Source organism: Schistocerca americana, chromosome 3 (genome assembly GCF_021461395.2).
Source record: "Schistocerca americana isolate TAMUIC-IGC-003095 chromosome 3, iqSchAmer2.1, whole genome shotgun sequence".
NCBI lineage: Eukaryota > Metazoa > Arthropoda > Insecta > Orthoptera > Acrididae > Schistocerca > Schistocerca americana.
In genome coordinates this window covers 633,573,899-633,601,470 of record NC_060121.1, presented here as the reverse complement: position 1 = coordinate 633,601,470, position 27,572 = coordinate 633,573,899, and positions in this window count along the sequence as shown.

The window sequence follows — 27,572 nt, the reverse complement described above, 5'->3', positions numbered from 1 at the left end:
AATTTAGTGCAGAACTCACTCTCTTCTCTCATTCCTACTACCAAGTACTTACTCTCCCCAAATTCTTTCTTCCAGTTCTTCATCTACAACCACATTCCCACACCCTATGACTGTATGACTTTAATCTCCCCTTATGTGCTGACTGTCCCATTCAATATCGCCATGTTCTTTCTCCATGTCTTCATCATCAGCTTTCGACATGGACGTTTATACGTGAACTAGATTTGTCGATGTTGATTTGCTATCACCGCCGTTGACACCAACCATATCACTGAACTGATGATTGGTTGGTTGATTCCTCGGCGAGGACCAAACAGCAAAGTCATCGGTCCTTTAGGCTTACAGGATGACCGACCGCGGATTTGAGCCGCCGTCCTCCAGAATGCTAATCAGTGCGCCACCCCGCTCAGGGAATTATTCACAGTAAATTACTGTCTGTCCTAACTTCCTGCTCATAACGAATATTAGTCTCGTTACACTATTTTCTGCTGCTGTTGGTATTACCCTACACAAATGCTTGTCTTCGTTCCATTTCACTTCACTGTTACCCACTACAGCCCTTTTTAGATTATCTAACACCTCGACCATGTTCAGACTACTGGCTTCCTAGCCCTGACTCGTAGAACGTTACCCTATCGTTGTTTCTTTAATGTTTTTCTCATGGTTGCCTCCCTTTTGGCTGTCCCCTCCCATAGATCCAAAAGGGGATCTGGTCCGGTATCTTTTGGAAATGGAGAGATCATCGTGACTCTTTTTCAATTACAAGCCACGAGTCCTACCGATAAAAAATACACTGAGGTGACGTAAGTCATGGGATACGTTCTAATATATTGTTGGACCACCTTCCACCCGCCGTTGTGCAAAGTCTCGGAGTTCATGGACTTAATAAGTCGTTGGAAGTCCCCTCCCTGCTGTCTCTATAGTTATCCATAATTACGAAAAAGTTGCCGGCGCAAGATTTTGTGTACGAACTGATCTCTCGATTACGTCCTTTAAATGGTCGATGGGAGTCATATTGGGCGACCTGAGTGGCCAAATCATTTGCTCGAGTTATCCAGAATGTTCTTCACACCAATTGCGGACAAGTGTGGCCTAGTGATATGACATTGTTGTTTGGAATCATGAAGCCATGAATGGCTGGAAACCGTCTCCAAGTAGTCAAATATAACCATTTCCAGTCACTCATGGGAACAGTTTGACCAGAGGACCCGGTCGATTACATTTAAACACAGCCCTCGGCTTTATGGAGTCACCCCCTGCTTGCACAAAATCTTGTTAATACTACACTCTTCACGCAGTATTGCTTGTCTATTAAAACTGAAAACCCTAGCAAAAGCCGCTGCTAGCTCGGCCGTTAAGTAAAGACCGTCGGAAACTAGTACGTTGTTTGTAGTGAGAGGTAATGCCTGAAAATTCTGGACCCACTTTAGACATTGTGGATCTCGGAATATTGAATTCCCTTGCTGAAATAGAATGTCCCATGCGTCTAGCTCCTACAACGATTCCGTGTTGAGAGTCAGTTAATTTCCGTCGTTGCGGCCATAACCACGTCTGAAGGCTTTTCACATGAATCGCTTTAGTATAAATGACTGCTCCGCCACTGTGCTTCCCTTTTTTAGCTTGTGTACGCGACACTACCGCCACCTGCATATGTGCATATCGCTATCCCATGACTTTTGTCACTTCCGTGTATGCGTCTTTAATGCAATGGTTTTCGTTGCCTTCTCCATTCTTATACCATTGTTCATTTCTGATTATTCAGCCGTCTAGTTGCAGTTTCCTACCGTGAAGCCTTTTCCACTCCTGTGTCGGCTTCCCAAGACGTAGACGATTTCTGAAGATTTTGGTTCAAAATTTAAGCAGAGGCGGAAGAGACGCCAAATTCAAATCCTAGACCCAGGAATTTTATATTGTCAGTCAAAAACGATGGGTGGAAGCTGCGTGTGTGATAGCTAGGGAAAAATATAATCGTTGTAACAGCATTGTAAGTGTGGGATGAATGGTTTTGTGTAAGTATTTATTCCATGTGCAGCTTTTGTTTGAGAACTTTTCTGACACTGTTGTCTTTTAAAAACTTTGTGATTGTCCTTCACCCTTTTGAGCTCCTTTACAACGACAGAGATGGCGGTTTATGAATTACGCTAACATGCTCTACGTTTAGACTGCTGTAAGATGTAAAAAGGTTTGAGGCTTGAAACTACTCGTATTCACATATAAGGATGAGGCAGGAGAGAGAACCAGACATTATGAAAGAAATTTGAAAGGAAAAACGTTCCTAGCAGCTACACTTACTATCTACTAAAATGATTATCTCGTCTCTCAGAATGATCCAACGCTTACTCAAGTGTTTGGCATTCTAAGTTACTACAAAGTGTTTATTTTCATCTTGAGTAATGAAACACAAATTAAATACGAGTACCCTTTGTTACTTTCGCTACGTGCACCTTCCACAAAAATGAACGTTATATGCGCTCGGCTTTGGAAAACATCAACGTTGTTCACTCAGAACCACAGTTCGGTACGGGGAAATGTGGTGTACGGAAAGTTATTCGTTTTGTAAACAAGCTTGTGCTGTTGCGGAAGGGGCACGTCATGAGCGCAGCGGCGCGGTGGAACAGAGAGAAAAAGAGAGAGCGACACAGAGAGAGAGAGAGAGAGAGAGAGAGAGAGAGAGAGAGAGAGCGCGCGCGCGAGAGAGAGAGATAGAGAGAGAGACGCTGCCCGCGCCGCTGATGACGTCACGTCCCAGGTGACAGCCCAGCGGCTGGCTTCAAAGCGGCGCACGGGAGCGTGGCATCGCCGTCCCGCCTTCAGCCGCTGCCTGCGGGGGCAGCCACGGTAACGTCACGGCGGCGCCGTCCGCGGGACGAGTGCACAAAACTCACCGCAGTTCTTTCATGATCCCACAGAAATGCCACAAACGTACCGCTAATTGAATGGCTGACAATAAAGGGACGGTCAAACAAGCCTTGGAAGCTCGATGGCACAGGGCACTGTTTAGATGTGGATAATCATGCTCAGCTTTCTTGTTACGGACATGAATTAATTATTTGAATGAAATCTGCTCTGTTAGAAGGAATGAGCAAAGCTCAAACAACGCTTTCGTAAGGAACAAATCTTCATTTTGTACCTCAGTCACGTCAATCTGGTTTTCTTGGTTCGTTTCAATAAAAAGTCAACGAGCTGGGAGCGGCGCAATATGGTTCCCAGCTGGTAGGATTGTTACAACTTCTGTCGTTTGACGGTTACCATGGGACTTTGCCACCCCAACTCCCAGCGTGACGGCGTTTTGCGCACACTTGTTCACAGGGAACGATCGATCTGCGATAGGAGAGCCTTCCAGCAGAACTGCAGCACCTCGAGACAACATTTCCGAAAAATGGGTACAACCAGAAGCAAATAAGACACGCACTTAGACAGACTGCGCCAAAGAACAAGATGAAGAAACAGAAGAACACAAGTCATTGGCGTGCATTCCGTTTGTTGGAAACACCTCAAGAAAAATCGGTAAAACCCGGAAGAAACACAATGTGCAATGTGTATTCCGACCCCCTGCAAAAACCTTGACTCTTCTGGGTTCCCGCGCGACCGCTATGGTGGCAGGTTCGAATCCTGCCTCGGGCATGGGTGTGTGTGTGTCGTCCTTGGGTTAGTTAGGTTTAAGTAGTTCTAAGTTCTAGTGGACTGATGACCTCAGATGTTAAGTACCTTAGTGCTCAGAGCCATTTGAAGCATTTGTACTGGGTTCAGTGAAAGATGACCTAGGCCTTCGAAAACCAGGTGTTTATCAAATTCCCGGTCAGTGCGGAAAATAGTACATTGAGGAGACAGTCCGCACTGTAGAAGAGAGGTGCCGCGAACACAAGCGCCACACCGAATTACGCCAGGCCACTAAATCAGCCGTGGCTGACCATTGTATAAAGACTGGCCATACTATACACTATAAAAAAAACAAAAATACTCTCTCAGTCCTCCTACTTCTGAGACTGTGTTACTAACGAGGCCATCGAAATCCGACTACAGGACGATCTAATTAATAAAGACTGCAGCCTTCAAGTTAGTCAGTCTTGGAACCCTGCACTCAGCCTGGACAGAAAGATGCGGTCCCAGAGATCGAGGACCGCCCCCGACGGCGGCAGCAGGGAGACTGCAGACCCCAGTTCAGAACAAGGCGCATCTTCCCCACCACTTCCAGTAGCTGCCGCGCTGGCCGCGCCAAAGACATCAGGAGAGGAACGGTGGAGGGGGTAACGGCTAGTATATATAGAGCGCCGAGAGGAACGGCACAGCATTCGTCAGGAACCACCTGAAGATGGCAGCGTGTACATCTGCCGAAACATTGTGGAGAAATTACGACGCTACCCGGTCGGATACCCGAGAACTGTTCAAATTGGAAATACGCCGGGAAAACTTCAGATCGAATATTCACAATTAATTCTGCTACGATAGAGAGATGTGAGTTGTATGACGTGTGCACTTTGGACAGGATTTCAGCAATTTTATATGATTTACATACTTGTGTAGCCTTCTGTGGCCAGAGTCGGTCGACACAGAAGTTTCCTGAGTATGGAACCGTGTCATAATATAAAGAACTACTCTGTAGAAACCAACGTTTCGGTCTTCTTTGCAGTGAACTTCGTTTCTGTCTACTTTATTTGATTTTCTGGCAGTGGTACAGTGTTACTGTATCACGTGTTCATGCCATGGCGCAACTCAGTTGTTATAGCGACAAAGGAGGTGGTATACGCTACCAAGATCATAGGCATATTGCTGACACTTGACCCGTAGGGGAATGCGTGGGGATGGAGATCGAAAGGCTGCGTAAAAATAATCGAAAGTTACTTAAATTTAATTTTCCATCTGTATGTACACTCATTGGGGGCTGAAGACTTCCGGCATAAGAATTCACACTCAGTCTGCCAACTGCATTGTCAAAGAGGGCGGAGGAGCGGACAGAGGTTCAGGGCTCGTCCTTGCCCTTGGAGTGGGAAACTGCTCTTAAAGGCGGTAGAATCAGCAAATGATCAACGGCATGAGGATGCAGAAGACTATAGAAATCACTGCATTAAAGACACATAACGTGAATCCACAGGATATGTGGCCTGAAATTGAAGAAGTGTCATGATGATCTTTCCATGGGCAAGAGATTCAGGAATAGTCCTCCATTCGAATCTACAGGAGGGGTCTGCCAAGGGGGAGGTGACCATGAAAAGATGATTGAACAATCAACGAAAGGACAACGCTCTACGAGTCGGGGCGTGAAATGTCAGATGCTTGAATGTGGTAGGGAAGCTAGAAAATCTGAAAAGGGAAATGCAAAGACTCAATCCAGATAGAGTAGATTTCACTGAAGTGAAATGGAATGACGACAAAGATTTATTATCAGATGGGTAGCAGAAAATAGTATAACGGGAGTAGGATTCATTATGAATAGGAAAGTAGGGCAGAGAGTGTGTTACTGTGAACAGTTCAGTGATAGGGTTATTCTTATCAGAGTCGACAGCAAACCGACAGCAACATCGATAATTCAGGTATACATGCCGACGTCGCAGGCTGTAGAGGAAGAGATAAAGTATATGAGCATACTGAAAGGGTAACACAGTACTTACAAAAATACGAAAATCTAGTAGTCATGGGAGACTGGGACGCAGTTGTAGGGTTAGTAGTAGGAGAAAAGGTTACAGAAGAATATGGGCTTGTGACAAGGAATGAGAGAGGAGAAAGACTAATTGAGTTCTGTAATAAATTTCAGCTAGTAATAGCGAATACTCCGTTCATGAATCACAAGATGAGGAGGTATACTTGCAAAAGGACAGATGATACGGGAAGATTTCAGGTAGATTGGTTGATGATCAGACAGAGATCCCGAAATCAGATACTGGATTGTTAGGAGTACCCAGGAGCAGTTATAGACGCAGATCACAATATAGTAGTGATGAAGATTAGACTGAAAGTTAAGAGATTAGTCAGGAAGAATAAATACGCAAAGTATTGGGGCACGGAAGTGCTAAGGAATGACGAGATACGCTCGAAGTTCTCTAGGGCTGTAGGTACAGCAATAAAGAATAGTCCAGCAGGCAGTACAGTTGTAGAGGAATGGGCAATTTCTAAAAGACCATCACTGAAGCTGGAAAGGAAAAACATAGGTAGAAAGAAGATAACTGCAAAATAGCAATGGGAAACAGGAGAAATACTTCAGTTGATTTACGAAAGAAGTTAGTATTGAAATACAAGTCTCTGAGGAATGAAATAAATAGGAAGTGCTTGGGAAGCTAAGACGAAATGGCTGCATGAAAACTGTGAAGATATCGAAAAGGAAATGATAGTCGGAATGACTGACTCACCATATAAGAAAGTCAAAACAACCTTCGGTAAAATTAGAAGCAAGGGTGGTAACATTAACAGTGAAACCTGAATTCCATTGTTAAATGCAGAGGAGAGAGCGGATAGGTGGAAAGAGCCCATTGAAGGTCACTAGGAGGGGGGAGATTTGTCTGATGTGATATAGGAAGAAACAGGAATCGATTCAGAAGAGATAGAGAATGCGGCAGTAGAATCGGGACTTAAGATCAGATAAGGTACAAGCGACAGATAACATTCCACCAGAATTTCTAAAGTCATTAGGGGAAGTGGCAAAAAATGACTATTCACGTGTGAAATGACTGTAGTGAGTAGCTGACTTTTGGAAAAATATCATCCACACAGTTCCAAGATCGCAAGAGCTGACAAGTGTGAGAATCATCGCACATTCAGTTTATGAGCTCATGCATCCAAGTTGCTGGCAAGAATAATATACAGGTGAATGAAAATGAAAAATTATGATGTGTTACATGGCGATCTGTTTGGCTTTAGGAAAGGTAAAGGCACCAGAGAGGAAATTCTGACGTTGTGGTTGAAGCAAGATAAAAGAAAAATCAAGGCACGTTCATAGGATTTGTCGACCTAGTAAAAGCGATCGACGATGTAAAATGGTGCAAGATGTTCGAAATTTCTGAGAAGAACAGGTGTAAGCTATAGAGAGACCCTGGTAATACACAAAATGTATAAAAACCAAGTTGGAATAATAAGAGTAGACGATCAAGAACGAAATTCTCGGATTAAAAAGGGTGTAAGACTGACATGTTCAATCTGTACATCGAAGAAACAATGATGGAAATATAAGAAAGCTTCAGAAGTCGAATTAAAATTCAAGGTCAAAGGATATAAATGAGATGATTTGCTGATGATACTATCCTGAGTGAAAGTGAAGAAGGATTACATGATCTGCTGAATGGAATGGAAAGTCTAATAAGTACAGATTAAGGACTGAGAGTAAATCGAAGAAAGACAAAGTAGTGAGAAGTAGCGGAAATGAGAGCAGCGAGAAACTTAACATCAAGACTGTTGGTCACTAAGTAGATGAAGTTAAGGAATTCTGCTACCTAGGCAGCAAAATAACCAGGACGGACGGAGCAAGGAGGACATCAGACTAGCAATGGCAAAAAGGGCCAACAAAAGTCTACTCGTATCAAACGTAGGTCTTAATTTGAGGAATAAATTTCTGAGAATATACTTTTAAAAGCCAGCATTGTATGGTAGTGAATCATGGACTGAGGGAAAACCGGAACAGAAGAGAATCGAAGCTTTTGAGATCTGGCGCTACAGACGAATGTTGAAAATTAGGTTGACTGATAAGGAAAGGAATGAGAAGGTTCTGCGCACTATCAGAGAGGAAAGGAATAGGTGGAAAACACTGACGAGGAGAAGGGACAGAATAACAGGAAATCTATCAAGACATCAGGGACTGACTTCCGTGGCACTAGAGGGCAAAAACTGTAGAGGAAGTGAGAGAGTGGAATACATCCAAACCAGTGAGAAGACTGACGTGTCAAAAAGAAGAAAAAAAGACTGCTTTAAGAGTACGGCGAAGATTACTTCGTTTACGGAGGCTATCACTTTTCCCCTTTGCTGTGTGAAGCGCGAACGGTACGCGGAGAGACAGACTGTTAATAAGCCAGCATGAGATTTCACATAGTATTTACGGGGGATATATATAGGAAGATGCATTACTGTGGTTGATTCTACTAGGAATGTATACTCTAGGAACGTTTCTGGAGAACGAAAATCTTCTCTACAAATCTCAACATGGTTTCTACAAACAGGAATCTTGAGAAAATCCACTCCCTCTTCCATAAGAGCGTCAGCGCTGTAATACATCGGTGCTCAGCCAGAGCTGCATTCCTTGGCTTCGGCAACGCATTTGATACACACCCGCGCTGTCGTTTAGTCAAAAAAAAATTAAATAAAGTAAAATAAAATACAACAAGGAAATGCAAGCTTACCGAGTATATTTATGACTGGATTCAAGAATTCCTTGGATACAGAGCTCAATATGTCGGTCTTATCAGAACTAAGTTGACAGAGGCAAAGATCATTTCAGTAGTACACCAAGAAAGAGTGACAGGGACGTTTCTGTTTACAATATGTGTAAATGAACTAGCGGGTGTCGAAATTTCCATGAGGCTGTTGCCAGATAGAAGAAGGTAACAGCGCCAGAAATCTGTAGCGAACTGCATGAAGGCCAGTAGAGGATTGATCAGTGGTGGAGGGACTGTTAGTTGATCCTGAACGTAAATAAATGTAAAATATTGTGCATACATAGGGTACAAATCCACTCTCTACAATGATGGAGAGGCACTCAGAAGTCAGTCAAAATCAATTTGATTTTATTATTCTTGCGAAGGTATATTTCGGCTGTTTTCATTATATTTCGACAGACTCGTGACAGTTCATGTCACCATATGTTCTTTCAGGTGTATAGGGAGAACACCGAAGCAGTTGTTTCAACCAACACCTATACACCTGTAAGAACATATACTGACATGAACTGCCGCGAGTCTGTTGGAATGTAACGAAAATGCATTGAGGATGACTATTTATATCCGAAATCTAGATTTGCAACAATAATAAAAGGTAGTGGGATTGTGGCTGACTGCTATGTGCCTCTCCTTTATAATCTACGGTAGCGTGTACAACTGTTCCTGATGGAATCAAGTTGGTTAAATCTTTACAAGTACATTACTGGTGACAAAACGCTGGAAACAGCGGCTACCGTAAAATATCTAGGAGGAACGACCTTTAGTGGTATGACCGCATAAACAAATAGTCGGAAAAGCATATGTCTGATGAGAAATATAATTTTTTCACGAAAAAAGTGATATACAGAACACTTGTTAGAGGGATTCTTATGTGTTGCTCTTCGGCCGGCGACCCTTACCAGCTTTGGTTAATAGAAGATACAGAAAAGATCCAAACAAGAGGGATGCGTTTCGGTGTCACGGGATTGATAGGTCGGGGCGAACGTTGTGGAGATTCTGGACGCATCAGCAGTCGCATTCTGTATCAGCGAGAGGTTTATTACTTACATTCCTAGAGAGTATCTTCCGCGAAGAGTCGGACCACATATCAATTCCTCCCACGTACGTCTCGCGAAATGACGACAGCGACCTAATGGGAAGTCTACCGAGCAGGTGACGCAGTGGTTAGTGAAACCTGGTTTCGCAGGACAGAGCGCATCAGGTTTCGGAAAGAGACCCAAATCAGTTCCTGCTAATTGTACAAACATACTTTATTGCTAAAAACATTTACTCACACATTCCCTTAAAAGAATTCAGAAACATTACGGCTGAAGACCAGAACACAAGTTATTGGCTTCGGTTCAAATGGCTCTGAGCACTATGGGACTTAACATCTATGGTCATCAGTCCCCTAGAACTTAGAACTACTTAAACCTAACTAACCTAAGGACATTACACAACACCCAGCCATCACGAGGCAGAGAAAATCCCTGACCCCGCCGGGAATCGAACCCGGGAACCCGGGCGTGGGAAGCGAGAACGCTACCGCACGATCACGAGATGCGGGCAACACAAGTTATTAAAATTGCGTTAAGAAATACACACGACTGAAGGCCTTAATTAAAAAATAGAGGAACTGAGAGCTTAAGGCCTGGATAACAAGAACTCCAGTAAGGAAATTTTAAAAGGTTTTAGACAAAGACCTTTCAAATTTTAATTTAAGTAGGCTGAATGAATAATCTTAAAATATTTCACATAAAGTTTGGCTGAAGTCCGCATACTGAACATTAAAACAAACTAAATTCATACATGGATGAAGGCCTCGCGCCGGCCGCGGTGGCCTTGCGGTTCTAGGCGTTCCAGTCCGGAGCCGTGCTGTTGCTACGGTCGCAGATTCGAATCCTGCCTCAGGCATCGGTGTATGTGATGTCCTTAGGTTACTTAGGTTTAAATAGTTCTAAGTTCTAGGGGACTGATGACCACAGCAGTTGAGTCCCATAGTGCTCAGAGCCATTTGAACCATTTTCTGAAGGCCTCGCAGAGTACTTTGAGACAAAAGAAAATCATAATCCCAAACCACAGAACGGTGGTGCTGTGAAGTGTTCCAAGGGTCGTCCTGGGGAGGAAACTCTAACAACATGTTAGGTGGGACAGGCAGCCAAGCATAACACTAAATAATCGGGTGGCAGCATGACCTAGAGACGGCTGAAGAACCAACCAACAACCTAATCAATTCCCTTTCACCCAACCAATGGCATGACAACCGAAAATATCAGCGAGGTCGAAGATCGCAGCAGCACTATGTCTTGATAACTGGCATCTAAACACAGTAAAGGCACAATAACCATTCAATGAGAAAGGAAAAAAAGGAGAACAGCATCAAGCTGTCGAACTACACTCCATGCCGGACAGATGAACATGACGAGGAAAACACACTGCTGGAAAACTATTCAAACGACCATGGCGGGTGACCAGAGCATTAACAGCCACAAGGCAGAAGATACCACTGGTGCACTTCGCTAATAAGTTACAATCATTTCAATAGTCAAACACCATACAGGAAGCCGGCTGCAAAATTTGCCAACTCCAGCACACTATACATTGCTGCTTGCGGGAACGGCCCAGGAAGCAACAACCAGCAATGAACAAATGGATATCACAGCAGTTAACATTTCGTAACAGGTTAACTGATTACTCAACTCCAGTGTCCAGGTTCGGTGGTCGACGAACTTTACAGATCTCGCAGCTAGTGCCTCACAACTCCGACCGCGCCTGCACACCTCCAGCGCTCCCTGCCTGACCACACGCCGCGTAGACTTCCTCGCTGCTCTGTCGCAACAGACCGGCTCCCCACACACACCACCACACGGAAAATATAGAGATGACACCAAAGACGGTACAGTGGTACTAGTATCAAAAACACTGCTGCTGACACTGACAGAGGCAAGTGAACAACTTGCTCAGGTAGTAACTGAGGGAGCAACAAGGCGCGACTCGATGGTGAGAAAATGCTAAAAAGAAAAAACGGCATCAGCGCTAGCTGGCCATGGCTCAGTTAGCACATGACGGTTCAATCCCACGTCCAGCTTCCCTTTGAAAGGGCATGGCTGTCTTCCTGCCCCATCCTTTACAAATCCGATGGGACCGTTGACCTCCCCGTTTGGTCCCCTTTCCCCACCAAAACCAACCACCCTACACGCCATTGGCGAGTGGAACTGGGACATGGTGAGAAAGGGGACGGGAGAGACTGCCAGAAACTGGTATCAGAAGTTCCATCCTCTATACGCTGTCGGGTGTCGATGTAGATTTATGTCTTAGCGACTGCCTGTTTCCGATCGGTAACTATTTCCTTTTCTTTAGTATATTTTATTCCCCACGTCACTTATGGCCAGAGGGTGACTATGCATGTATTACCTTGCACATGAAAAGTGACCTAGACAGCTAGAACCGTTCCAAATAACCCTCTGGAAGCGTCATGTATCTCATGATGTCTACCATTTCCGAACAGTACAGTTCGTGCCACTTTTTGCAAAATAAGTGTCGCAGGTTGCCGAGACCCAGTGCTATTTTTTCCAGCAGCAGGAGATGTGGAATAATACATTCACGAGATGGGTCGCGTTTAGCGCTAATGAGCCCAGCAGCCGGTGGAAAAATCTCGCCAGCCAACGACGTGCATGCCTAATGCCTCGCAATCTCGCCAGCAACGCAGCCGGTTCTTTCAAGTGGAGCGCCATATTTCTGCTAGCGCCTCTTCCATCTCGTGGATTGCCAGGTGTACTATACACGGTACAGTTTGAATGCCACGTCCTAGGATCTGTACTTAGATTTTTGTTTAACTCATGCAAGGTGACAAAATGTACTTTAGAATTTGCTATATCAGCACTGGTGCTTCATTCGGTATCATCCACGTACTAAATGCCTATTTACGTTTGTACTCTGATGCAATTCAGTGGTTTATTCTAAGGGTATAATTCATCTGATGAGACTTTGAAACTCAGTAGTGACTATGTTGAGGTTGTTTGATACTTGAGCGGCCTTTGACGAAATTGGAGTGACCAGTGCAGTTATTTCAAATGATGGCACTGACTGATGTACCAATGAATGAACGAAATGTTTGTAAGTTGTTAGCACCTATGAGATTCAGTGTTATAGAACACTACAGTATAAAATTCTTCCGTGAATACTCGTTCTCTATATTCATTTCATTCATTTTATAACAATAATTTATTAGCTGTTGGATTATGCTCACAGGTCCTCATCTGGCAACGATTTCGTACGTTTATTTAAGTATTTTGTATCTCTTATTGTCTGAAGGTAGCTACCAGTGACTTGAAACGCTTAACAAGAGAACTACAAAATCAATTATACATAACATTTGTTCGCAACAACAAACTCATGGGGAACAAATACTGATGTACGGCACATGACTAAATACTAACTGTAAAAGCGTACGCAGAGAATTTACCGCTCACAACACTTAACTGTCAATCACTGTCGCACACCGGGCAGACTGGACTTTTACTCGGTATGGCATTGTTTCAAATCTCTATCCAACCAATAGATTTAGTTTTGTCAGTGGTTTCCTTCAATCGTTTACAGACAATTTCGGGATGGTTCCTTTCTGAAGCACACGTCGTCTTTCCTCCCTCACCCTCCCCATCCAAGCGTGTGCTCCATCTCTACCCTCTCGTGTTTGGGACGGTAATATCATCCTTCCTTTCTTCCTTACTCACAGGTCGTAAACATGTGGTGCTCCTGCCTCTGCCACCGGAAACTACACGTGAAACAACTTTTCAAATGTGACAACGAAATTTCCGTAAGCAGCTGTCATCTTCCATGAGACGTACTGAAGGAAATGTGATACTTCTTGGTGTAGCGATTTTCGACCTTGAAGTTCCAGATCAATGTTATGAAATTAGAAGTGACCTGCTCATAAGAATTTTGTAGGCGAGTCGAAACATCGTCTGATCAAATGATTTATTTCTGTAGCTGTGAAACGCTTTTCATATCGCCCACGTGTACAATTTGTCTTTATGGCGAATCATTACTTATATTTGTATTTATGTAAGTCATCGCCGTCGGCTGTTCACTACTTTAGATTACTACTAATCCAAGAGTAGTAACGAGAATTTTTGTTTTTCTTAAAGAATCTTTATTCAGCAACATCAACTTCGCCCCCTTGAAAATAATTCCCCCTCCCCAAATATAATACACTTTTGACAGCACTTTTTCCAATCTTGGAAGCACTTGTGGAATTCACTTTTCGTTGAAGTGCTCAGATCTTCCCGCATTTCCGTTTCTATCTCATCAGTGGTGACAAAATGATAACCTTTCATGGTACTCTTCGGCGTCGAGAATAGAAAGAAATGGGGACCCTGAAACGTGTTATTTGTGTCCATTAAAAAAAATGGTTCAAATGGCTCTGAGCACTATGGGACTTAACATCTATGGTCATCAGTCCCCTAGAACTTAGAACTACTTAAACCTAACTAACCTAAGGACATCACACAACACCCAGCCATCACGAGGCAGAGAAAATCCCTGACCCCGCCGGGAATCGAACCCGGGAACCCGGGCGTGGGAAGCGAGGACGCTACCGCACGACCACGAGATGCGGGCTTTGTGTCCATTAATAAGACAGAAAGCGGCAGGGCTATAATTATCAACCATACACAGCTTGTGTCAAAGAAAGTTTATTACCTCACACAGTTTAATACAATAAAACAGAAAAATTTAACGACCTCAGTGGAGCACAATAAAAATTGTTCTAAACCTCCTGCTACAATCTGCATAACGAATGCATAAAACATAAAGAAAATTTCCGATGGTGAATATACTTAATAAAATCAGAACTTGCCAAACTCTGTACCCCAAAGACCATCCTGTACAATAATTTCTATTTGCAATATAAATTCATACCAAGGTATAACACTAACGCATAACGTCAGACACACAAGTAATAATAAAAGCGGCTTCTAGAAGTTCAGCGCTCGGCAATGAACTTCTGACTACGGCATGATCCAGTTGATGCCGGTACAGGTAGGCACTAATTGAAACAACAAACAATTAATAAGAAACAGTGCCTCAGCATCTAAACATTGCCTCTGAACACACGCACATGTAACCCTCCTTTATAAAAATTAAACTTCACAACCAGCACACATGGTACAAATATAATAAGCAAATGGCTGATAAGGGAATACAGAATTAATGAGGCGGAGACTACAGAAATCTGATCGGGCACTAATTACAAAGTGAACCGCAGATTTACAGGTTTAAATTCATATTTTGAGCGAGAGGTGCATTCGCCAAAGTGGTGGAGGAACAAGCTACAAAGCTTAACGACCTGACAGCGCAAGGAACAGAGAGAAGAGCAACACTCAACTTAAGGACGAGACCGAGACAGAAGGCCAGCAACGTGGCGCCCGGTCTAACGAATCACAGTTCCACTGGCAACGGCCAAGCCGTCAAGCCCCGGTGCCCCGCCCCACCGTATAGGACAAGACACAATGCGCTTGGCACAACTGAAACGTAAATCAGCTAAAACAGCACACTAGCAACTGCACATTCATAAGACATAAAAGAACAAAACATAACATTAAAACAGGAATGCAAGCAATTTTTTTTTTAATCTCTATACTTAAGAATTCGTTGAAACACTATAATACACGTGTAGATAAGATCGTTCCTTGAAACGTGATAGTAACAGCTGCGTATTATTTTAAATGGGCAACAGCCCATCAGAACTACATTTTCATGAAATATAATGTAGTTTTACGAGACAGCATAGTATTTCGATGCTCGTAAACTACTGTGCAAATTGTGCTACTTTATCACCAAGCTTACAACAACTTAGATACACAATCACTCAATAATGAGCAGCTCACTGGGCCTCCTTACATATAGCTGCAGATCCTGCATCAAGTGGTAGGAAACTAAGATGGAAAGCCCAAGCCCCGTAATCATGCCACGTGTGACATAACTTTAACATATCATGCTGGACACCAAATTCACACTGAAGACAACATTAGTTAACAATGAACAAATATAAATCAGCACGCAATTGCACCTGTTCAAACCAAACGCATTTCATATGCCCAGGCGAGCGGTTAATGCCAGGCGACGCTCCGGCAAACTCTTCTCTCAACATGCACTGTGTGGCGAGAAAAGCCACACACCACCCCTCGTGCCGGAGCCCAAACCTTCCTGCCGTCTCCGGCCGCAGCAGTCTAGTAATACCACGCGCAATGAGCATGCGCACCGAGTCAAGTTCCAACCTCCCGACCCCGTTGTAACCGCAACCGAGAGACCACACAGTGAGGCCTGCTGCCTCGACGCTGCAGACTTCAACAGCCGAACCCGCGATGAAGAACTGTCTCGCGGACGGCCAAAGCGAAATCGATGGCAAAGATGACAGCGCAAGACGGAAGTACCGGCGCCAGCCGCGTAACGTATCAGTAGTTATCTAGCGAATACAGTGGCTGATGCAAGATAACGGTTTTGTTTTTGACAAAAAGTCACGAGCAAGCAATGAGATGTGAGTGGGAGCATTATCACGGTGTAATTTTCACTAATGGTTTTGCCACAGTTCTGATCGTTTTCTTCGGATTTGCAAACGGCGCGTAACTTCCAGGCAGTATTCCTTACTGACTGTTCGACCATAAGTCAAGAACTCATGATGTACTACCCCATTGTAATTGACGAAAACAGGAAAAGGGGGCCTTCTCGTGTGATCGAACTAGTCGACTTTTTTCGATCTTAGGTCTTCAGGCAGTTTCCATTGGGACGACTATGCCTTGGTTTCGACTTCATAACCGCATACCCACATTTCGTCACCTGCTGTAACCTTCTATAAAACTTCTTGATCGTTGTCGGCTTTATTCAACAATTCCCAAGCGACGCCTACGGGACGTCGTTTACGGTCGAAATTCAACAGTTTTGAAACAAACTTCTCTGCTACCCATTTTATGCCTAAGAGTTTCGGTTAATTGCTTGGCATGGGCCAAAGGATATGCCGATATCATCAGCAACCTCTCTGATGGTGATTCGGGGATTTTCCAGAAGCGTTTTCCTTATTTATTCCACATCGTCGTCAGTAAACGTTTATACCACTCGTAAGCTCTTGTCTTATTCGTAATAGATTCGCCAAAAGCCACAGTCAAAATTTCCAATGTATTGCTGCATTTTATTGCCTTTGTCAAGCAAAACTTAAGTCAAATTTGCTGATCAACCCTTTTCGAAAGTAAAAATTCGCAGAGTACTCTAAAACACACAACCTTTTCGATTGTCAACAGTAAATTATACATTCAAAAAATTGAAAATGCAAACGTTCATAAGGACCATGTGTACCAGCAACACAAAAAAAAAATTAAAGCCGTATGTATAAAGCACCGGAAATTTATAAAATCCACGTTACTCTTTGATCAAACCTCGTATTCTAGAGCTGTGAGGAGCGCTAGTGAGTCGTGTTTGGGTAGCTCAGTCTGCGAAATGAAAAGATGCCGACTTTGAGTCTCGGTCCAGTACGCACTGTAATCTGCCAGAAAATCTATACGTTGATCAGCCAAAACATTAACACCACCTACCTGACAGTACTGCCTTCGGCGCACAAAGCAGGGCGACGCATGTTGGCATGGAAACAATGAGGGCTTAGTAGGTCCCTGGAGGGAGTGTCACCACATCTGCATACACATGAAACCTAGTTCTCGTAAATTCGCAGAATGGTGGATACTAGCTCTGACACCACGTTCTATCACATCCCAGATGTGGTTCGATCGGGTTCAGAACTGGCGAGTTGAGGGGACCAGCACATCAACTGGAACCCTGCACTGTGGTCCTCGAACTACTCCATCACACTTATAGCCTCGTGAGATGGCGCATTATCTTGTTGAATAACGTCACTACCGTCGGGGAACATGATTGTCATGAAGGCGTGTACGTGGTCGGCAACCAGGGTACGATTCTCCATGGCCGTCATGGTGCCTAGCACGAGCTCCACTGGACCAATGGATGCCCAAGAGAATGTTCCCCAGAGCATGAAATGGTTCAAATGGCTCTGAGCACTATGGGACTTAACATCTGAGGTCATCAGTCCCCCAGACCTTAGAATTTCTTAAACTTAACTAACCTAAGGACATCACACACATCCATATCCGAGGCCGGATTCGAATTTGCGACCGTAGCGCTCGCGCGGTTCCAGACTGAAGCACCCAGAGCATAACGGAGGTTGTCTCCCTCCCGCAGTACAGGCGTCAAGGAGCTGTTCTCCTGGAAGACTACGAATTCGTACCCTCCATTTGAAAGAGGCTCAAACCATGCAATAATGTGGCACTGCACCAACTTCCAGTGCCGAAGTTGACGAGCCCATTTCAGTCGTGGTTGCCGATGTAAATTGTGCTAACATTCGCTCATGCATGGGTCGTCGTCTGTGGAGGCCAATCGTAAGGAATGTTCGGTGCACTGTGTGTTCACACTTGTGCTCTGCCCAACATCAATGTCCGATGTTAGTTCCGCCAGAGCTCGCCGCCTGTCCGGTTTTCCCAGTCTGCCCAGCCTACATTGTCTGACGTCTGTACCGAGAGATGGTGCCCAAAACCACGACGTCGGGAAGTGATTTTACCTTGGCCTCGCCAAGTGTTGAAGACACTCTCCAGGTCACTCCTCGAACACCCGAGAAGTCGCGCAGTCTTCCCCATTCTACGCACCGACAACATGCCCGCTACATGCAACGTGCATGTATCCGATTAGCAGTCATTCTTGGCAAGGAGTCGCTGCTATGGTGTGGACGGGTTTTTATCGATGGTAGGTCTGTTACGTCTGTGGTTATAATATTTTCGCTGATCAGTCTATCAGTGCACACTCCGCTACCGAGCGGAAATTTCAGTCTCGAGGCGTATGTATGGCAACTGAACTCTTCATTCCGTTCAACCTCCGTCGTTGTGTACCTTAAAAATGCGACACATCTGCATTCTACCAGCCAATGGTTCCTTAATTTGTGAGTGATGTGTTGGGTACGTAAATTATACGCGCTACTACCCCTATAATCTTATCGTCATTGTTATTATTTTCATTATTGTTTTATTCGATAAAAACTTTTCTTATGTATTCAGTAGACTTTACGCTTTGTTGCGTATTTAGTAATGTATTTCCATTTTTAAGATACACTGTGGGGAACATGTATTGAGGCACTAAATGCGATGTAGTGTCAAGTCTGGTACTTCAATGTTACGCACTCCACCACCAACACTGCAAATACAGTTAACAGCAACTGTCAAATTTGTTTTTATTGTTTTCATGTTACTTCATGATACGTAGTTATGTCTATATTACAGCATTTCTTTTTAATCTTGCTTTGTACCGTTTTGAGTTGACCATCACGATGTACCGATTCATATGTAAACATCTGCTTTGTGTGGTCGCCTATGTTTACGTCTCCCAGTTCTGTGCTGTAGAAGTACTGCGACACAAACCACGATATAATGGCCAACTCTATATTTTAGTTTCTTAGATTAATTGAAAATGTATTATATTGTTTATTTTTGTTAAAAACTGAAAAAATGGTTCCTTAAGATATGGGTACAAAGTTATAACCCTAGGCCAAAAGTTCGTTTAGGATAATAACTACTTTACGCTTATATTCTATTATTCCCAAGATACTGGCTACGTTCTCTTCCAACCAAATTTTCATAAATTTTTGCACGTCTGAGTAGCTATCACAAGGCTCTTGTTTCTTATGCTTACTAATAGCATCGTTATACTGCATGGCTCTTAAATTGGCTTCTTGTATATTTATCAAAATAGAAGAAATATACTTCTTGATTTTGTAATTACCGATACATATTATGTTTGACATATGTTCATCTGTCGTATCCAATTGATGTTGTAGATATGTTGCATTGTTATTTATGTTTCCATCGTACTGTACTTGACTTCGCTCTTTGTCGCTGGAGATGCCACTTGGGCAAGCTAGTGCCTACTATCGATAGTTCTGCCTCATGGCGATATTACATTACTAGCACTACCGTTCTAGCTCTGACAGTTACTTACTCAACATATACTTTCAGTACAGCTAAACAACATGATGTATTTGATATGTATTCACTGAGTCGTAACATATGTTTGTGGTTCTAAATACAGCATGTCACTGCTGTATTTTATTTATTTATTTGGGTTCATGACAGTGTATCCAATATTTTCAGTCTATCTTATGATTGGTAAATCCGAAACGTGTTATATTAAAGTCATTTGTTCACCCACTGATGATCTCATTCAGTAATCTATCCATCACTTGTGCAGCACTGTTTAACTTATAAATTATGGTCGACTGCTTTCTTGATGACTTTCTGTTGCAGCTTGAGACTCATTAATTCCGGATACTGTTTTAAATCCCAGCATCTCACTAATGGTCTTCGATTCTTATTGTTCCCTTCTGGTTGTTGTACACATTGTATGTTACCTGTTTTTCTCCGATGTATTGCTAACATTAAGCTTTACTGGAGTTACCTTGTGGAAAACGTATGCAGACACCTAGATTCGGCGGAGACCAAAGATGTCGATAACAGCCTAATAAGACAGTTACGATGACGTGTTGATCATCTCGTATTCCAAGATCTATTGGGTGGGCCAAAGGGCCATCTCACAAAAATGAAGATAGCGCGTTCAGAAATAATTGTGCGTGAAACTGAGAAACGGTTCATGCCCCACACGGGAAATGCTGCTGGAGATGATGGAGAGTCCGCTACATCCTGTATAGAATATTCAATGTAAACAGACCCATTTCTAGAAATAGTTTCTCGTAGCCTTCTGCAACAACGAAACGTTGCATGTGAACGGACAAGGGAACACATAGTTTAGTACAATAAGATGGTTCACAGAATAGATGCGCTGTACTCTGGATTTACCTCACTGACGTCGAAACGTTACAGAATTGTGCAATTTATTTTGTACCTACGTGTGAAAGCTTTTCAGGAGACCGTACCACTCATCTGTAATAATGAACAAGATATTCTCAAGCACTGATCGTGTACCTCACGACTTATTAAATTCGTTCATGATTCCCAAGTGATAGTTGACAGCGAAGCTAAGGTTGTTTCTTGTGTTTTGGTAAGCGTTTCATACTATTTCGCACCAGTACTTATTAAAGAGGGTAATGCATACGGAATACACGAATAAATACGCAACTGAATACTTCCTAATAGAGGTCATAGCATAATATTCAAATGGAAGGAACCCCATGTAGAAAATGAAGAGGTCAGAGTCGGTTGTATACATGGAAGAATCCTGGAGATACTAGAAGGTATTAGATAGATTATGTAATGGTAAGATAGAGATTTAGGAACCAGGATTTACATTGTAAGACATTTCCAGGGGCAAATGTGGACTCTGACCACAATCTATTGGTTATAACTGTAGATTAAAACTGAAGAAACTGCAAAAAGGTGGGAATTTAAGGATATGGGGCCTGGATAAACTGAAAGAACCAGAGGTTGTACAGAGTTTCAGGGAGAGCATAAGGGAACAATTCACAGGAATGGGGTAAAGAACTACAGTAGAAGAAGAATGGGTAGCTCTGAGGGATGAAGTACTGAAGGCAGCAGAGGATCAAGCAGGTAAACTGAAGAGGGCTAGTAGAACTCCTTGGGTAACAGAAGAAATATTGAATTTAATTGACGAAAGGAGAAAATATAAAAATGCAATAAATGAAGCAGGCAAAAAGGAATACAGACGTCTCAAAAATGAGATCGACAGGAAGTGCAAAATGGCTAAGCAGGGATGGCTAGAGGACAAATTTAAGGATGTAGAGGCTTATCTCACTAGGGGTAAGATAGATATTGCCTATAGGAAAATTAAAGAGACCTTTGTAGGAAAGAGAACCACTTGCATGAATATCAAGAGCTCAGATGGAAACCCAGTTCTAAGCAAAGAAGGGAAAGCAGAAAGGTGGAAGGAGTATATAGAGGATCTACACAAGGGCGACGTACTTGAGGACAATATTATGGAAATGGAAGAGGATCTAGATGAAGATGAGATGGGAGATACGATACTGCGTGAAGAGTTTGACAGAGCACTGAAAGACCTGAGTCGAAACAAGGCCCCGGGAGTAAACAACATTCCATTAGAACTACTGACGGCCTTGGGAGAGCCAGTCCTGACAAAACTCTACCACCTGGTGAGCAAGATGTATGAGACAGGCGAAATACCCTCAGACTTCAAGAAGAATATAATAATTCCGATCCCAAAGAAAGCAGGTGCTGAAAGATGTGAAAATTACCAAACAATCAGTTTAATAAGTCACGGATGCAAAATACTAACGCGTATTCTCTACAGACGAATGGAAAAACTGGTAGAAGCTGACCTCGGGGAAGATCAGTTTGGATTCCGTAGAAATGTTGGAACACGTGAGGCAATACAGAGCCTACCAATTACCTTAGAAGCTAGATTAAGGAAAGGCAAACCTACGTTTCTAGCATTTTTAGACTTAGAGAAAGCTTTTGACAATGTTGACTGGAATACTCTCTTTCAAATTCTGAAGGTGGCAGGGGTAAAATATAGGGAGCGAAAGGCTATTTACAATTTGTACAGAAACCAGATGGCAGTTATACGAGTCGAGAGGCATGAAAGGGAAGCAGTGGTTGGGAAGGGAGTGAGACAGTGTTGTAGCCTCTCCCCAATGTTATTCAATCTGTATATTGAGCAAGCAGTAAGGGAAACAAAAGAAAAATTCGGAGTAGGTATTAAAATCGATGGAGAAGAAATAAAAACTTTGAGGTTCACCGATGACATTGTAATTCTATCAGAGACAGCAAAGGACTTGGAAGAGCAGTTGAACGGAATGGACAGTGTCTTGAAAGGAGAATATAAGATGAACATCAACAAAAGCAAAACGAGGATAATGGAATGTAGTCGAATTAAGTCGGGTGAAGCTGAGGGAATTAGATTAGGAAATGAGACACTTAAAGTAGTAAAGGAGTTTTGCTATTTGGGGAGCAAAATAACTGATGATGGTCGAAGTAGAGAAGATATAAAATGTAGACTGGCAATGGCAAGGAAAGCGTTTCTGAAAAAGAGAAATTTGTTAACATCGAGTATAGATTTAAGTGTCAGGAAGTCGTTTCTGATAGTATTTGTATGGAGTGTAGCCATGTATGGAAGTGAAACATGGACGATAAATAGTTTGGACAAGAAGAGAATAGAAGCTTTCGAAATGCGGTGCTACAGAAGAATGCTGAAAATTAGATGGGTAGATCACATAACTAATGATGAAGTATTGAACAGAATTGGAGAGAAGAGGAGTATGCGGCACAACTTGACAAAAAGAAGGGACCGGTTAGTACGACATGTTCTGAGGCATCAAAGGATAACAAATTTAGCCTTGGAGGGCAGCGTGGAGGGTAAAAATCGAAGAGGGAGACCAAGAGATGAATACACGAAGCAGATTCAGGAGGATGTGGGTTGCAGTAAGTACTGGGAGATGAAGAAGCTTGCACGTAGCATGGAGAGCTACATCAAACCAGTCTCAGGACTGAAGACCTCAACAACAACAACAGAGTATCTCAGGTAGACGCGATAGGAATGCCACTATTCTCGTACGTGTAAATAACAGGGAGAAACCCTCAGATACCGATAGAGACGAAACAGTCAGAAGAAGCTTTCTACAAAATGCAGATAGATATGAGAATGGAAAGATTGCAGCTAGCCTTCAACATAAATGAAACCATTTGTGTAATCTAACGGTCCGATATCGTTTGACCAAGAGATTTGCAGTAAATCACTAGATTCAGTAAATCCGCCAAGTATCTAGGAGCAAAGTTCAGAATACATTAAAAGTGGAACGTACAAATCCATACTGCCGTGGCAAAGCTAGTTCCTGATTCATGTTTGTTGACAATAACCAAAGAATAATAAATAGCTTGACTACAAAACTCTCCTTAGACAAATTCTTGATTAGCTTTGATGGTCAGGGGCTCTTACAAAGTTCGATTAATGGAGAAACTACACGCTTAATCACGTATTTCTTTAGTCAGTATGGATTTCCAAATAATTGTTCAATGAAGTAAGAGGTGGTACCTAAAAGCCATAGCACGTCACGGACCTTATTACAAAGGGTCCACCCTCCAAAACGCGACAAGTATCATACTACGTCCTCCAGCTCTCATCCCAACTATTGATTTCTACGTAAAAGTCAAGAAAGTCGTGCTTATACGGAAGAGTATGGACAAAAGTGGGAATTGAATGCTCGACACCAACACCTGGTGCCTAGTCTTGTCAATTCTCAATCGCTTCTACACTATGACGTTCACAAACCTCCATGCTAGGCGTAAATCTTTGACGGTACCGCACCACAGGCAAAGGTTCAGCAAGGATGCTGGAACATCACCTTATTAAGCTTGAATATACAAAAAACCCCACTTGAATACATAAAGCCCACCAAATGTGAAAAATTTAGTAGTTACAGCTTAGAATGTGAATCGATAAAAACATACTTTTCGCAAGTAAAGCCACACTAAGTATTTACAATCAAATAGAAAAATAGAGATTATATATACCATGATAAGTTACAGACATTCCAAAGATACTACACTGGTGGGGACACTGTACAACACAATACAGCGGTAAATAACCTATTTCTCTCTATAGAAGAGTAGAAACAGGAAACCTGCAGAAATCAATTATCTGCCTTCCTCAAAAGTAGTCGTAGGTAATTTATGTCAGTTTAACGTATGTACAATCAAATTACTGGAAAACTAGTCATTTTACGATAGTAAAACAACGATACACAGTTTATGTGTGTGTGTGTGTGTGTGTGTGAGAGAGAGAGAGAGAAACACAAGCGTTCCCAGAGCAATTGTTGCCCTCTGTGGAAAAGCTCTTCCTTGGCTTCTTTGCAATTTCACTTCCGAGGTACTTTTGCGGATGCTTCTCACAAATAGGCCAGACGGAAATGGCGACCATCGTCTCAAATCTCTATTTAGTGCTGCGGACTGAACTAGAAATCTGACCTCGTGAACCAAATGCAATATTAAAAACGATATACGTTTTATTCAGATCTGACAATAATACTCCCTTTCGTACTTTTGGGCTGGTTGTCCCGAGCTCAAGAAATAAATCTACTTGAAAATAAGTATCATTATTGAAACAAATGAGCCCTCTGTCACAATTTTTTAGTCTCTAGTCCTGGTGAAAAATATCCCGAAAGCACTTTTAACAAAAGCAGTCATGTTTTTTATAAAAGAATTTTACACAGAATGAAACTGTCTTGCTGGAAAAAGGGCTGAATTACAATGTCATACCTAACTCGTCTGACAAAAAGGTGATTGAAAAAATGCTTGTCGATCTAAAAATTGGTCTTGATTGTAAAAAAATAGATAATGCATATGAAACTAGAATTTCTTATGATGTAGCTAACTTTCTTAGCAAAAATGCAGCCTCTCTTCATAATATTACGCATAACGATAGAAAATTGGTTAATTCCATTAATAATAAACTTAAATAAGAAGATGCTCTAATAACTAAGTCTGACGAAGATTGTTGTTCAGTTGTTGCTTACAATTCTGAATGTATTTCCATAACCTTGGATTTTTTTAACGAAAATAATGTTTCGAAACTGTATGAGGATCCAATTCCTGAATTACAAAAAGAAGTCAGGTCAGCTATCAATAACGCAAAATTTCTAATCAAAACTTTTCAGAAGAAAATGCTTAGTAACGTAAAGCTTTCAACCCCAAAACTTCGCTCTCAATTTAAAATCTATAAACCTCACCATCCGATAGGCCCTATATGTAACAGTATGAATAGCGCGTACCATGATTTGGCCAAATTTCTACATGAAACTCTGAAAACATCATTCGTTTTCGAGACCAATTACTCTGTTTCTATTAGTCACGCCTCAGTCCATAAAATAAAAGATTTAGATTACAGTAGAGACACCAAGTTGTTTTCATTAGACCGCAAAAATTTTTATACTAATGTCCCTGAACAGGAAACGCTTACAATCACAGAAAAAAAAATTACGTCATTTCGAAAAAGGTTTGTCAGACGAACAGATCACTGACTTCATGAATCTCATCACAGTCGTAGTGAAATACAACTATTTTGAATTTAATGAACAATTGTACCAGCAATCCGACGGTCTTGCTATGGGAAATCCCTTAGCTGGTATTCTTGCCGATATTTTCATCAATTCTCTATAAGAAAAAGTTTTTTTACTGTTTTTCAGCTACATCACTAGGCATTCTCTCCTATCTCAGATACATTAATGATATCTACAAGGGACCTGCTGATGGCACTGACCATATTTATAACTTCATGAGAAAATATCTTTCACCATCGCACTTGAAAACGAGGTCCGCCAATTAACCTTTCTTGACTTGAAGCTTACAACAGAACAAAGTAAAATCTCATTCATTATTTTTCGTAAAGAAACATATACTGATCAGATCGTTCCTGCGTCTTCTATGCATCTACAGTCTCATAAAAACGCCTTCTTTCACTCTGATGTTCACCGGGCTAATTCCATTCCACTTTCGAAAGAAAAGTTCAACTACGAAATCAGTTTACTCAAAACGATAGCAGGTGATAACGAGTACAAACCTGGCATAGTAGATGACATCCACAGAAAGAAAACTGTTAAAAGAGTTACTACCCTCGGCACCTCTATCATTGAATCTAACGCAAAATAATGTTTTTCTACTCCTTTTTTTGGGGCCCATCTCCTATCAGATCCAACGTCTTCTGCGTAATAAATACAACTACAACGTTGCCTTTTCTACCAACAATAGCTTGAAACGAAACTTCATTCATAATTTAAAATCGATTAGTTCCCCTTTAGAAAGTTCTGGTGTCTAGAAGATTTTCTGCGGTACCTGCTCTTCTTACTACATAGGACAAACAGGACGTGCGTTTACAACCAGGTATAAAGAACACCTATTAAGAAAAAAATTGCACTAACCCCCAAAATTCGTCTTTTACCGACCATCTTCTGATTACAGGTCACGCGCCTAAAGCTATTTCCGATGTCAACATCTTGCACACCGAGATGGAAGGGCGTAGATTAGATAATCTTCAAGGATTAGAGATTTTTAAACAGATTTCTCGAAATGATAACCTCTTCTCAATGAGCAGCTGCAGTTGCGCAACAAAGATTTCTTCAACGGTATAAAGCCGTTACTTGACATTTAATTTCTTGTCTCCTCTTACAGTTCACCGAAATGTTTTTTTTCCATCTAAGTCATCTCATAACTTTCCAATTATTAAAAGGTTTATTCGCTGTATTTCATGTTATATCGTTTTCTACAGGCTGTGTCATTCGGCCCTTTCTGTATTTTCTACAATGACGATTTTATGCTTCAAACTTTACTTCTAAGATCTGATGTAGACGAAATGCTACTTTACCTGTCAGTGTTGTACAATATATGGCTTTTTACATTATGTACTGAACAATATTAATTATAATTTTCGTCTGTCTACATTTGAAAGTTAAGTAGCCAAGTTGTACCTGTTGCTACTAGATGGCGCTCTCGTTGCAATTTCATGGCCGGCTGCGGTGGCCGAGCGCTTCTAGGCGCTACATTCTGGAACCGCGCGACCACTACGGTCGCAGGTTCGAATCCTGCCTAGGGCATGGATGTTTGTGATGTCCTTAGGTTTGTTAGGTTTAAGCAGTTCTACGTTCTAGGTGACTGATGACCTCAGAAGTTAAGTCCCATAGTTCAAATGGCTCTGAGGACTATGGGACTTAACATCTGAGATCAGTCCCCTAGAACTTAGAACTACTTAAACATAACTAACCTAAGGACATCACATACATCCATGCCCGAGGCTAGATTCGAACCTGCGACCGTAGCGGTCTCACGGTTCCAAACTGAAGCGCCTAGAACCGCTCGGCCACCAGGGGCCGGTTAATTCCCATAGTGCTCAGAACCATTTGAACCATTTTGCAATGTCATGTTCACCTGCAGCACTTGTTAACGCGGGGGCGTCAGTCCGTTGCAACCTGTGCTGTACAGGTATGAGCAGCCCTTAGAGGCTCACCTTCACACATTCCTTTTAAATATTTTGTGACTAAAGACCTTCTGGCCTGTTATTTATTTTATACGTGACATGTAAGTACTGTCTCTGTCTTGTGTTGTCAGACAGTACTTACACTTTGTTACATACAAAAAAATTTCCCATAAATTTGTAATTATGTTATAGACCACTTTAAATGTCTAAGTTCTGATGAAGGTACTCTTAGAAGTG